Raw genomic sequence first — 15,225 nt, 5'->3', positions numbered from 1 at the left:
CTTATTCTCATAATGAAATTCGTTTACGTATACTAACAGTAGACCAATCTATTAGACCTTGGACCATGGCCAAATATGTCAATCGAAAGTGTTTGACTTCTTGAGTGTAAAACTAAAATTACATCTCAAATTGTTTACAGAGGAAGGGGCTATGAGCTAAACGTTTCTACTTCAAAAAACAAACTCAGAGCTGTTCTAAGAGCCACTATGCCGCGGTTATAAATAAAACATTTGGTAAGGATCGCCCTACAATCACGCTCCTTCGGACGTTTCGTCGTAAAGAAGACCTCAATATAGGGACCGAAACTTTTCCATAAGAACACATCTTAGCTACCCTAACATTTTACTAAACAAAGAAAAAAAAGAAATTGAATTTTCCCAGGACTACAACTGAAATTACAACTGCATTTTTAAAAATTCATTCAGAACATTTGACAAAAAACTAAAACGTTTTCTGGAAGTGGATGCCACATAAAATATTATCAAGTACTACATGTAATGTCCCAAGTTTTGGCATTATAAACTCTTCGTTACCATTGCGAACAAAAGAGCTTATATTGAAACAAGTAATATATGATGGACAAATGCCTAATTATTTGCAGTTAAAAGCAGAGCCACACGATTAATTACATGTGATTTGTCTACCACAGATATCTAAAACTACTTTTCAGCGTTATAACCTTCATACTTACCGCTAAACAACTAAGGATCTAAAAAAATATAATAAACTAGCTATAGTAAAAATTATAACCAACACTGTTAATGAACGTAACAATAAATAATTAATACATTATTGTTAACGAAAGTGACAGTAAATAAAAATACAATATTGTTAACGAAAGTAACAGAAAATAAATAATACATTATTGTTAACGAAAGTAACAATAAATAAATAATACAATATTTATATGCAAAAACGGCTCGTTTGGGCTGAGAAAACACTTTTACATAGAAGAGCGAACAACGTTTTGACCTTTTTTTTTTTCGGTCATCGTCAGGTTCACAAAGAAAGAGGTAACTGACCGGAAGCTGACCACATGTTTGAAAGGGGTTGTGTAACTGTGTGTCGAAATGTAGAGGGCGGTAATTTTGTAAAGGTAAAACTTTCAAAAATTTTAATACATACACAAACATTATTCAAAATTTACAGAAAAACTACTGAAAGCCATGTTGAACACAAAAATATAAAGAACTACATGACTTACAAAAACAAAAAATGAATCTAGACCATCAACTGGCATGCTGCATTAAACCAGAGATTTACGGACTTATACAACGAAACATAAACCAAATCAATACTAAAAAACGACAGAGACAAAAAAGATCTGCCACAACAAAAACTAGAAAAAACTAAGATGCAAACAACAGAAAAGACACCAAAACGACAAACCGTTGACTAACCTCATACTAATAACAGATCCGACCGTCAATTAAACACAGACGAGATACATCTACTTAACAAAGGACTCAACTTCGCTATAGCACACCTAGGCACATTCCAACCATAGAAATCAAACATGTTTAGAAGACCTAGCCAGGAGACTTGTGATACTTTCTACAGAGAACAAAAACAAGGAAACAACCAAAACAACCAACAGAAAGAAGACAACTTAGATAATTTTATTGACATCCAACAGCCAACCTTCCCAGGTAAAATTACAAATTTATATTTTCCAGAAACACCTAAAAAACAACATCTCAAACGATTTTTTCAAAGAATTTTCACAAAACCATCAACATAATTTCACTAAAACAGAAAACTGAAAAACAACCTTACAAAAATAGACATTAATTGCATAAAAAACCTAAAAACAAGACAAAAACATAAAAATTCTAAAAAAGCAGATAAAGGTAACGCTATAGTCATAATGAACACGAATGAATACATCCAAAAATGAATAACATCCTATCAGACACGAACAAATTTAAACCTATACACAAATCCAACAAAGACACACGAGACGCAATGCCAAACAAATTACTACTACAAATGAAAAAAAGCCAACACAATTTCACAAACACTTTATTCCTACCTACGTAAAACCGACTCACGCACACCACAAATATACGGCATCCCCAAACCTCATAAACCAGATTGTCCATTACGACCACATGTCCACATATGAATCGTTTAATTACAACCTTGGTAAATACATAGCATGGGCATTCTCCAAATATGTAACATCAGCCAGCTCATTTATCAAAGACTCTTTTAATTTCAAGTCTAATCTAAATCAACTTAATCATAAAGCCTTAATGGCCAGTTTCGATGTTATATCCCTCTTTACAGAAGTTCCAACCACTGAAGCCTGCAAGATAGCCTTAGAACTCTATATCCGAGACCCTAACCCAACTATAGAAATTCCCAGTAACCAGTTAGCAACCCTCATAGAATTCACCACGATAAAGACAAACTTCATGTTCAACAACCAAAACTATATACAAACAAACGGCCTAAGCATGGGCAACCCAGTATCACCAGTTCTAGCCAATATTTTATGACACAAGTTGAAACACAAGCAATTAACACAGCATTACATCCACCACTATACTGGTATAGATATGTAGATGACACGGTTGTGGATTCAAATCTACAGAACACATACTTAATTTTTTTCAATCACATTAACTCTATACATCCCAACATCAACTTCACATGTGAACAGGAAGAAACAATCAAATATCATTTCTTAACCTCAAAATTACAAGAACTGATACACAATTTCAAACAGAAATCCACCGAAAAATCACCCATACTGGACTATACATTCCTTGGGACTCAGCACATGAAACAAAACAAAAACTCAACATACTAAGAAACCAAATAAACACAGCTATAAAACTATGCTCACCAGATAAAATTAACGATGAATTAGACAAAATAAAACAATACTTCACTAACATCAATAAGTTTCCTCCACAAACCGTAGAAAACATTATACGCACACACACCTAGACAGAAAGCAAAATCAACCAACTAAAGTAAATACAGCTCACGAATCAAAAAAACCACGAAACCATATACTGCTGTATACCATATATTCCCGACATCAACAAACAAATAACCAACATTTGGCAAAAAAATTAGTAACAAAATATGACATTCAATTAATACCAAATTTATTCAAAACCCGGCACAAAACTGAGGTCTATACTATGTAAAAAAACTACACTGACAAACACCACACCAACATTATTTATAAAATACAATGTGATAACTGCCACGACTTCTATATTGAGAAACAAGTAGAAAATGGAAACCAGATTCAAAGAACATAAAAAGTCACCTTCACACGTTTTCGAACACTGCAAATCAAATAAACACAACATAACCATAGAAAACACTCAAATACTAAATAAAGAAACAAACATAAACAAACGTAAAATTAAAGAAAGCCCTTACTTATACAACAACTTAAACCCAAAATAAACCAATATAAAGGAACGCCTTTATACCTATATTAATAAAACAAATAAAATTATATATTGAAACATCTAATACCGCCCTCTACATTTCGACACACAGTTACACAACCCCTTTCAAACATGTGGTCAGCTTCCGGTCAGTTACCTCTTTCTTTGTGAGCCTGACGATGACCGAAAAAGGTCGAAACGTTGTTCGCTCTTCTATGTAAAGTGTTTTCTCAGCCCAAACGAGCCGTTTTGCATATAAATTTCTCAACAAGTGGGTTTCTCGTCATCACTAATTATATGTTAACGAAAGTAACAGTAAATGAATAATGCAATACTGTAAACGAAAGTAACAAATAAATAATACAATATTGTTAACGAAAGTAACAGTAAATAAATAATACATATATTGTTAACGAAAGTAACAGTAAATAAATAATACAATATTGTTAACGAAAGTAACAGTAAATGAATAATGCAATACTGTAAACGAAAGTAACAAGAAATAAATAATGCAATACTGTAAACGAAAGTAACAGTAAATAAATAATACAATATTGTTAACGAAAGTAACAATAAATAAATAATACAATACTGTTAACGAAAGTAACAGTAAATAAATAATACATTATTGTTAACGAAAGAAACAGTAAATAAATAATACAATATTGTTAACGAAAGTAACAGTAAATAAATAATACAATACTGTTAACGAAAGTAACAATAAATAAATAGTACAATATTGTTAACGAAAGTAACAGTAAATAAATAATACAATATTGTTAACGAAAGTAACAATAAATAAATAATACAGTATTGTTAACTAGTGTATCCTTGAACGGGATAATCAACAACAGATCAAATCGTTAGTGGATCCCTGCACTGGATAATAAACCACAGAACAAATCATCAGTGTATCCTTGCACTGGATAATCAACCACAGAAGAAATCATTAGTGGATTTAAAGTGGTGATTCCTCTGAGTGCAAAGTAATTTTGATGTTGAGATTAAAAATACTTTTCATCTGAAGAACCTCAAACTTCACTTGTGTAATCCCTAAGACTTATAAATATGTTTTAATGTTTCTTTTCAGTTAAACTTTATTTTTTTTCTTTACTGTAACTCTAGACCAGGTTAATAAATTTGACTGACATCATAACTACCAAAAATAAATTTGAAATAAATCCATTTTGTCCGTTTTCTCTCTATAATAACTCCAAATTGTAATATGTAACTACATATGTTTATTCTAAACAGTATTCATCTATTTACACTTGAACTTTACTGTTTTACTGTTTTTTGGATCATGCCTAACTAATAGTCTCATCTTGTACATTGTAAATCTCCTGCAAAACATCCTTTGCTGGGAAAGCGGAAAGTCTACTGATTTACAATGCTAAAAATGGGTTTGATTCTTCTCGGTGGACACAGCAAATAGCCCGATGTGGCTTGCCCTTTTAACTATGGGGACATTATAATGTGACGGTCAATCCCACAATTCATTGGTAAAACAGTAGTCCAAGAGTAGGTGGAATGTAGTGATGCCTATCTGCCTTCGTCCCTAATTTAGCAGGGGTAGGGGTAGGGGGAAGGTGGCAACTAGTCATAACTACCCACCACCAACTCTTGGACTACTCTTTTACCAAAGAATAGTGGAATTGACTTATCAACTGAGGTTGAATATAAATTGTAACAGCCTGTTGGAATATCGTGTCGATGCTAGTGTTTGTTTAGTTGTAACTTCAGGTTTGCTTAGTTATAAATTATACAAAACATTTTGTAATTTAAGTGCTTATTTGCAGTCTATTACACTTTGGTTTAGTCATTTTGATTTTAGCACACTCTGTATTATTCTTGTAAGTGTTACTATGAAATTTATAAAATGTTAATGGTGTTCAGAAATGGAAGTTTTATTTCAAATAGTTTTATTACCACTCTAATGAACTCAGTTTGATAAAGGTGAACATTTTAAAATAAGGTATGAAAACAGCTTTAATGAAGAAAACTGTTACAAGACTTAACATTGTAACAAATTTATGACGTTTTTACAAAACTTTGTCATGTGATTCAAGCAGTCCATCAAAATCTGTCAGTTACGGTATAATTACTACAATAATTTGTATTTACCATGGTTTTATAGTACAGTTCAATTACTACTGAAACCTGCCATTTATATAGTATATGTACAAGGAAGTAATATAGTATTTGAATTGAAGTCAAGGTTGTGCTCTTGTCCAAAATACAAATAGATAACTTACTTTTGTAATACTCATTTTGTATTGTTTAAATCACTGTCATTTATTTATAGTTCACTGCATAAATCTAGTGTGTAATTGGAATTTAAAATTAATTAAGAATGTAGATAAGAAAATAGGCTATTAGAATAAAAAAGAATTGGAATTGTGTGTGAAGGACGACGTTTCGAAAGGCCGAGGATGTCATTCTCTATACTTGTGTCTACAGTTGCCATCCATTCTACAAAGTTTCATATTAAGGGTTTTGTTTTCATTAAATAGTTTTTTATTGTTGTTGTTGAATGATAGTGGAATATAATATACACATAAATGGATTAAAACTGAGAAAAAATGTTGAGAACTTGTTTGATAAATTTGCCAATCAATGTTACGTGCAGAGGAATAAAGTTTTACGAAAGTATTTCTGTCAGAAATTAAAATAATCCACAAATGTCAGTGTTTTTAAGTGTTTAACTGTTATGAAAACGGAGAATGTTAGGCATTAATATTAATCTACATCATCAAGCAGGAAACATGTGATGCTGGAATTCCTAGTGGTGTTCTATAAACTATTACTTTGTTGGATAAAATGTGTTAATTAGGATAAACTAATATGCTAGATACAAAGTCTCGGTTGTTGACCTGCTGTCAATTTGTTGTTGAAGCACGTTATCAGGTCGTTCGTTATCAGGGTCAATTTTGCTGTGGAAGAAGGTGGGCATGTCTTGCAAACGTTTCACAAATGTTGACACTACCAGCAGGAGCACCTTATGTAAATATCTCGTACGGTAGTTTAACAATGTTTTGGTTAAGGACTGCACTGAAGAAATACAGAAAATGCCCATTTTGTTTTACAGAACATCTTAAACCTTACACCCTTGTGGCTCTGGACACTGGCCTTCTGCAAGATAGATCGTTATAATTTCAGTGATTATTCTCTTTGGTCATTCTCATCGCTGTTCTATGGTAAAAATTGATTAAGGTTTATCATTAATAAAGTGTGAAAACTGAAGTCTATGTTATTGATTACACTGTTTGAGTAACATTAATAAAGTGTGAAAACTGAAATCTATCTTACGGATTACTCTGTTTGGGTAACATTAATAAAGTGTAAAAACTGAAGTCTATCTTATTGATTACACTGTTTGGGTAACATTAATAAAGTGTGAAAACTGAAGTCTATCTTACTGATTACACTGTTTGGGTATCATTAATAAAGTGTGAAAACTGAAGTCTATCTTACTGATTACACTGTTTGGGTATCATTAATAAAGTGTAAAAACTGAAGTCTTTCTTACTGATTACACTGTTTGGGTATCATTAATAAAGTGTGAAAACTGAAGTCTATGTTATTGATTACACTAATTCTGTAACATTAATAAAGTGTGAAAATTGAAGTCTATGTTATTGATTACACTGTTTGGGTATCATTAATAAAGTGTGAAAACTGAAGTCTATCTTATTGATTACACTGTTTGGGTATCATTAATACAGTGTGAAAACTGAAGTCTGTCTTATTGATTACACTGTTTGGATAACATTAATAAAGTGTAAAAACTGAAGTTTAATTTAATGATTACACTGTTTGGGTATCATTAATAAAGTGTAAAAACTGAAGTCTATCTTATTGATTACACTGTTTGGGTAACATTAATAAAGTGTAAAAACTGAAGTCTATCTTACTGACTACACTGTTTGGGTATTATTAATAAAGTGTAAAAACTGAAGTCTATCTTATTGATAACACTGTTTAGGTAACATTAATAAAGTGTAAAAACTGAAGTCTATCTTATTGATTACACTGTTTGGGTAACATTAATAAAGTGTAAAAACTGAAGTCTATCTTATTGATTACACTGTTTGGGTAATATTAATAAAGTGTGAAAACTGAAATCTATCTTATTGATTACACTGTTTGAGTATCATTAATAAAGTGTGAAAACTGAAGTCTATCTTACTGTTTACACTGTTTGGGTAACATTAATAAAGTGTAAAAACTGAAGTCTATCTTATTGATTACACTGTTTGGGTAACATTAATAAAGTGTAAAAACTGAAGTCTATCTTACTGACTACACTGTTTGGGTACTATTAATAAAGTGTAAAAACTGAAGTCTATCTTATTGATTACACTGTTTGGGTAACATTAATAAAGTGTAAAAACTGAAGTCTATCTTATTGATTACACTGTTTGGGTAACATTAATAAAGTGTAAAAACTGAAGTCTATCTTATTGATTACACTGTTTGGGTAATATTAATAAAGTGTGAAAAATGAAATCTATCTTATTGATTACACTGTTTGAGTAATATTAATAAAGTGTGAAAACTGAAATCTATCTTATTGATTACACTGTTTGAGAATCATTAATAAAGTGTAAAAACTGAAGTCTATCTTATTGATTAAAATGTTTCGGTAACATTAATAAAGTGTGAAAACTGAAGTCTATCTTACTGATTACACTGTTTGGGTATCATTAATAAAGTGTGAAAACTGAAGTCTATCTTACTGATTACACTGTTTGGGTATCATTAATAAAGTGTAAAAACTGAAGTCTATCTTATTGATTACACTGTTTGGGTAACATTAATAAAGTGTGAAAACTGAAGTCCATCTTATTGATTACACTGTTTGGGTATCATTAATAAAGTGTGAAAACTGAAGTCTATCTTACTGATTACACTGTTTGGGTATCATTAATAAAGTGTAAAAACTGAAGTCTATCTTACTGATTACCCTGTTTGGGTATCATTAATAAAGTGTGAAAACTGAAGTCTATGTTATTGATTACACTGATTCTGTAACATTAATAAAGTGTGAAAACTGAAGTCTTTCTTATTGATTACACTGTTTGGGTATCATTAATAAAGTGTGAAAACTGAAGTCTATCTTATTGATTACACTGTTTGGGTATCATTAATACAGTGTGAAAACTGAAGTCTGTCTTATTGATTACACTGTTTGGATAATATTAATAAAGTGTAAAAACTGAAGTATATCTTATTGATTACACTGTTTGGGTAACATTAATAAAGTGTAAAAGCTGAAGTCTATCTTACTGATTACACTGTTTGGGTATCATTAATAAAGTGTGAAAACTGAAGTCTATCTTATTGATTACACTGTTTGGATAATATTAATAAAGTGTAAAACTGAAGTATATCTTATTGATTACACTGTTTGGGTAACATTAATAAAGTGTAAAAGCTGAAGTCTATCTTACTGATTACACTGTTTGGGTATCATTAATAAAGTGTGAAAACTGAAGTCTATCTTACTGATTACTCTGTTTGGGTAACATTAATAAAGTGTAAAAACTGGAGTCTATCTTATTGATTACACTGTTTGGGTAACATTAATAAAGTGTGAAAACTGAAGTCTATCTTATTGATTACACTGTTTGGGTAACATTAATAAAGTGTGAAAACTGAAGTCTATCTTATTGATTACACTGTTTGGGTAACATTAATAAAGTGTAAAAACTGACGTCTATCTTACTGATTACACTGTTTGGGTATCATTAATAAAGTGTAAAAACTGAAGTCTCTCTTATTGATTACACTGTTTGGGTAACATTAATAAAGTGTGAAAACTGAAGTCTATCTTATTGATTACACTGTTTGGGTATCATTAATAAAGTGTGAAAACTGAAGTCTATCTTACTGATTACACTGTTTGGGTATCATTAATAAAGTGTAAAAACTGAAGTCTATCTTATTGATTACACTGTTTGGGTAACATTAATAAAGTGTAAAAACTGAAGTCTATCTTATTGATTACACTGTTTGGGTAACATTAATAAAGTGTAAAAACTGAAGTATATCTTATTGATTACACTGTTTGGGTAACATTAATAAAGTGTAAAAACTGAAGTCTATCTTATTGATTACACTGTTTGGGTAACATTAATAAAGTGTGAAAACTGAAGTCTATCTTATTGATTACACTGTTTGGGTATCATTAATAAAGTGTAAAAACTGAAGTCTATCTTACTGACTACACTGTTTGGGTATTATTAATAAAGTGTAAAACTGAAGTCTATCTTATTGATTACACTGTTTGGGTAACATTAATAAAGTGTAAAAACTGAAGTCTATCTTATTGATTACACTGTTTGGGTAACATTAATAAAGTGTAAAACTGAAGTCTATCTTATTGATTACACTGTTTGGGTAATATTAATAAAGTGTGAAAACTGAAATCTATCTTATTGATTACACTGTTTGAGTATCATTAATAAAGTGTGAAAACTGAAGTCTATCTTACTGTTTACACTGTTTGGGTAACATTAATAAAGTGTAAAAACTGAAGTCTATCTTATTGATTACACTGTTTGGGTAACATTAATAAAGTGTAAAAACTGAAGTCTATCTTACTGACTACACTGTTTGGGTATTATTAATAAAGTGTAAAAACTGAAGTCTATCTTATTGATTACACTGTTTGGGTAACATTAATAAAGTGTAAAAACTGAAGTCTATCTTATTGATTACACTGTTTGGGTAACATTAATAAAGTGTAAAAACTGAAGTCTATCTTATTGATTACACTGTTTGGGTATCATTAATAAAGTGTAAAAACTGAAGTCTATCTTATTGATTCCACTGTTTGGGTATCATTAATAAAGTGTGAAAACTGAAGTCTATCTTACTGTTTACACTGTTTGGGTATAATTAATAAAGTGTGAAAACTGAAGTCTATGTTATTGATTACACTGATTGTGTAACATTAATAAAGTGTGAAAACTGAAGTCTATTTTATTGATTACACTGTTTGGGTATCATTAATACAGTGTGAAAACTGAAGTCTGTCTTATTGATTACACTGTTTGGATAACATTAATAAAGTGTAAAAACTGAAGTCTATCTTATTGATTACACTGTTTGGGTAACATTAATAAAGTGTAAAACTGAAGTCTATCTTATTGATTACACTGTTTGGGTAATATTAATAAAGTGTGAAAACTGAAATCTATCTTATTGATTACACTGTTTGAGTATCATTAATAAAGTGTGAAAACTGAAATCTATCTTACTGTTTACACTGTTTGGGTAACATTAATAAAGTGTAAAAACTGAAGTCTATCTTATTGATTACACTGTTTGGGTAACATTAATAAAGTGTAAAAACTGAAGTCTATCTTACTGACTACACTGTTTGGGTATTATTAATAAAGTGTAAAACTGAAGTCTATCTTATTGATTACACTGTTTGGGTAACATTAATAAAGTGTAAAACTGAAGTCTATCTTATTGATTACACTGTTTGGGTAACATTAATAAAGTGTAAAAACTGAAGTCTATCTTATTGATTACACTGTTTGGGTATCATTAATAAAGTGTAAAAACTGAAGTCAATCTTATTGATTCCACTGTTTGGGTATCATTAATAAAGTGTGAAAACTGAAGTCTATCTTACTGTTTACACTGTTTGGGTATAATTAATAAAGTGTGAAAACTGAAGTCTATGTTATTGATTACACTGATTGTGTAACATTAATAAAGTGTGAAAACTGAAGTCTATTTTATTGATTACACTGTTTGGGTATCATTAATACAGTGTGAAAACTGAAGTCTATCTTATTGATTACACTGTTTGGATAACATTAATAAAGTGTAAAAACTGAAGTCTATCTTATTGATTACACTGTTTGGGTAACATTAATAAAGTGTGAAAACTGAAGTTTATCTTACTGATTACACTGTTTGGGTATCATTAATAAAGTGTAAAAACTGAAGTCTATGTTATTGATTACACTGTTTGGGTAACATTAATAAAGAGTAAAAACTGAAGTCTATGTTATTGATTACACTGTTTGGGTATTATTAATAAAGTGTAAAAACTGAAGTCTATCTTATTGATTACACTGTTTGGGTAACATTAATAAAGTGTAAAAACTGAAGTCTATCTTATTGATTACACTGTTTGGGTAACATTAATAAAGTGTAAAAACTGAAGTCTATCTTATTGATTACACTGTTTGGGTAACATTAATAAAGTGTGAAAACTGAAGTCTATCTTACTGATTACACTGTTTGGGTAACATTAATAAAGTGTGAAAACTGAAGTCTATCTTACTGATTACACTGTTTGGGTATTATTAATAAAGTGTAAAAACTGAAGTCTATCTTATTGATTACACTGTTTGGGTAACATTAATAAAGTGTAAAAACTGAAGTCTATCTTATTGATTACACTGTTTGGGTAACATTAATAAAGTGTAAAAACTGAAGTCTATCTTATTGATTACACTGTTTGGGTAACATTAATAAAGTGAAAAACTGAAGTCTATCTTACTGATTACACTGTTTGGGTAGCATTAATAAAGTGTGAAAACTGAAGTCTATCTTATTGATTACACTGTTTGGGTAACATTAATAAAGTGTGGAAACTGAAGTCTATCTTATTGATTACACTGTTTGGGTAACATTAATAAAGTGTAAAAACTGAAGTCTATCTTACTGATTACACTGATTGGGTATCTTTAATAAAGTGTGAAAACTGTAGTCTATCTTACTGATTACACTGATTGGGTAGGCAGATAATTTGAGTGATAATGAACCTACTTATGATCATGGAATGATTATAACCTTATAGAAAAGTTTAAGATAATCACTGTAGTGATGAATAACAATAGCATATTAAAAAGTGATTTTAATTATTTTTTTTGTGTTGTGTTTTTTTCGGGTGAAGAATTTCCATTATCAGTAGAATCGTAAGTTGTATTCTGGTTATATTAATTGTTTGTTTAGTGAGGAAAACAGTTTTCATTGTGTGGCATTTTGTAATTTAAAAAATATGATTTAAAAATGTGTTTAATGATATAAGAAGGTCAGATATAATCTGGACATCTGTGAGCTAGTGGTTAACACACTTGGCTGTGAAAGTGTTTCATGATTCATATCCTGCTATTGTAAAAATTACTTCCACGCAGTTGTTACATTGTAAGAATGACAATTAGATGTGAGTAGCCCAATAGTTAGTACTGGTAGGTTATTTGTATGTTCAAAATTAGGGGTTACTATAAACTTTGTAATGAGAGGTTTAAAACAAGTGAAGAACGTTATTCTTCCTTTCAGATCATTTCATACATCTATTAAAATGTATACATATTTGTACTTCATAAACTCCAAATGATCTTTGTTCCTTATATGACAAACAAGGATACACTGACATTCGAGTCAGGCAGATAACAGATACTTTTATATGTCTGTCTAATAAAAGTGTTAAAAAATGTTTGAATCATAATTGTTGCAATGAATATTAAAGGTTATTTTTACTGTAATTGTAAAAATAAAAAAATAAGTTCAGAAATGAGGTACTAGTTTCCCTCTTTCAAATTCCACCTAATTACCAGGAAGACTCTAGTCGTTTTCCAGACTAATGATGATTGGCAGGTTTACTCATCTTGTTGATGGAGATGCAACCTATGTAACCGTCCTTCTTCCATCAGTTCTTCCTTCAGAAGAGGCCAACTCCTGCAGCTAGTCCTAGACCTGTCTGTCATCTCTGGCTGGCAGTGTCTGACCTCCAGTTCTGTTTAGGTAGTAGTTGTTATCAAGCTGTACAGGTTTTGTACAGAAAGTTTTATTTCATAATATTCTATGATTTTATTATCAATATTTATTGAGTTATTTCTAGTTATTGAGATGTATAAATCATCAAGTTCTTCTATATGTTGATCAAGTTTTTGATATTAAAATTTTTAACACTAGCATCATACAAATAGTTTGAACTGTTGGGAAAAATGTTGATGAATGAGATGCTAATTCTCCTCAACAAACAATACAGACATGATAAGAAGTAGTTAGTTTGTTGATGAATGAGATGCTAATTCTCCTCAACAAACAATAGAGACATGATAAGAAGTAGTTAGTTTGTTGATGAATGAGATGCTAATTCTCCTCAACAAACAATAGAGACATGATAAGAAGTAGTTAGTTTGTTGATGAATGAGATGCTAATTCTCCTCAACAAACAATAGAGACATGATAAGAAGTAGTAAGTTTGTTGATGAATGAGATGCTAATTCTCCTCAACAAACAATAGAGACATGATAAGAAGTAGTTAGTTTGTTGATGAATGAGATGCTAATTCTCCTCAACAAACAATAGAGACATGATAAGAAGTAGTTAGTTTGTTGATGAATGAGATGCTAATTCTCCTCAACAAACAATAGAGACATGATAAGAAGTAGTAAGTTTGTTGATGAATGAGATGCTAATTCTCCTCAACAAACAATAGAGACATGATAAGAAGTAGTAAGTTTGTTGATGAATGAGATGCTAATTCTCCTCAACAAACAATAGAGACATGATAAGAAGTAGTAAGTTTGTTGATGAATGAGATGCTAATTCTCCTCAACAAACAATAGAGACATGATAAGAAGTAGTTAGTTTGTTGATGAATGAGATGCTAATTCTCCTCAACAAACAATAGAGACATGATAAGAAGTAGTAAGTTTGTTGATGAATGAGATGCTAATTCTCCTCAACAAACAATAGAGACATGATAAGAAGTAGTTAGTTTGTTGATGAATGAGATGCTAATTCTCCTCAACAAACAATAGAGACATGATAAGAAGTAGTAAGTTTGTTGATGAATGAGATGCTAATTCTCCTCAACAAACAATAGAGACATGATAAGAAGTAGTTAGTTTGTTGATGAATGAGATGCTAATTCTCCTCAACAAACAATAGAGACATGATAACAAGTAGTTAGTTTGTTGATGAATGAGATGCTAATTCTCCTCAACAAACAATAGAGACATGATAAGAAGTAGTAAGTTTGTTGATGAATGAGATGCTAATTCTCCTCAACAAACAATAGAGACATGATAAGAAGTAGTAAGTTTGTTGATGAATGAGATGCTAATTCTCCTCAACAAACAATAGAGACATGATAAGAAGTAGTAAGTTTGTTGATGAATGAGATGCTAATTCTCCTCAACAAACAATAGAGACATGATAAGAAGTAGTTAGTTTGTTGATGAATGAGATGCTAATTCTCCTCAACAAACAATAGAGACATGATAAGAAGTAGTAAGTTTGTTGATGAATGAGATGCTAATTCTCCTCAACAAACAATAGAGATATGATAAGAAGTAGTAAGTTTGTTGATGAATGAGATGCTAATTCTCCTCAACAAACAATAGAGACATGATAAGAAGTAGTTAGTTTGTTGATGAATGAGATGCTAATTCTCCTCAACAAGCAATAGAGACATGATAAGAAGTAGTAAGTTTGTTGAGGAATGAGATGCTAATTCTCCTCAAGAAACAATAGAGACATGATAAGAAATAGTTAGTTTGTTGATGAATGAGATGCTAATTCTCCTCAACAAACAATAGAGACATGATAAGAAGTAGTTAGTTTGTTGATGAATGAGATGCTAATTCTCCTCAATAAACAATAGAGACATGATAAGAAATAGTTAGTTTGTTGATGAATGAGATGCTAATTCTCCTCAACAAACAATAGAGACATGATAAGAAATAGTAAGTTTGTTGATGAATGAGATGCTAATTCTCCTCAACAAACAATAGAGACATGATAAGAAGTAGTAAGTTTGTTGATGAATGA

This window comes from Tachypleus tridentatus, chromosome 4, assembly GCF_004210375.1.
Source record: "Tachypleus tridentatus isolate NWPU-2018 chromosome 4, ASM421037v1, whole genome shotgun sequence".
Taxonomy (NCBI): Eukaryota; Metazoa; Arthropoda; class Merostomata; order Xiphosura; family Limulidae; genus Tachypleus; species Tachypleus tridentatus.
Note: the sequence above shows the minus strand (reverse complement) of the source record.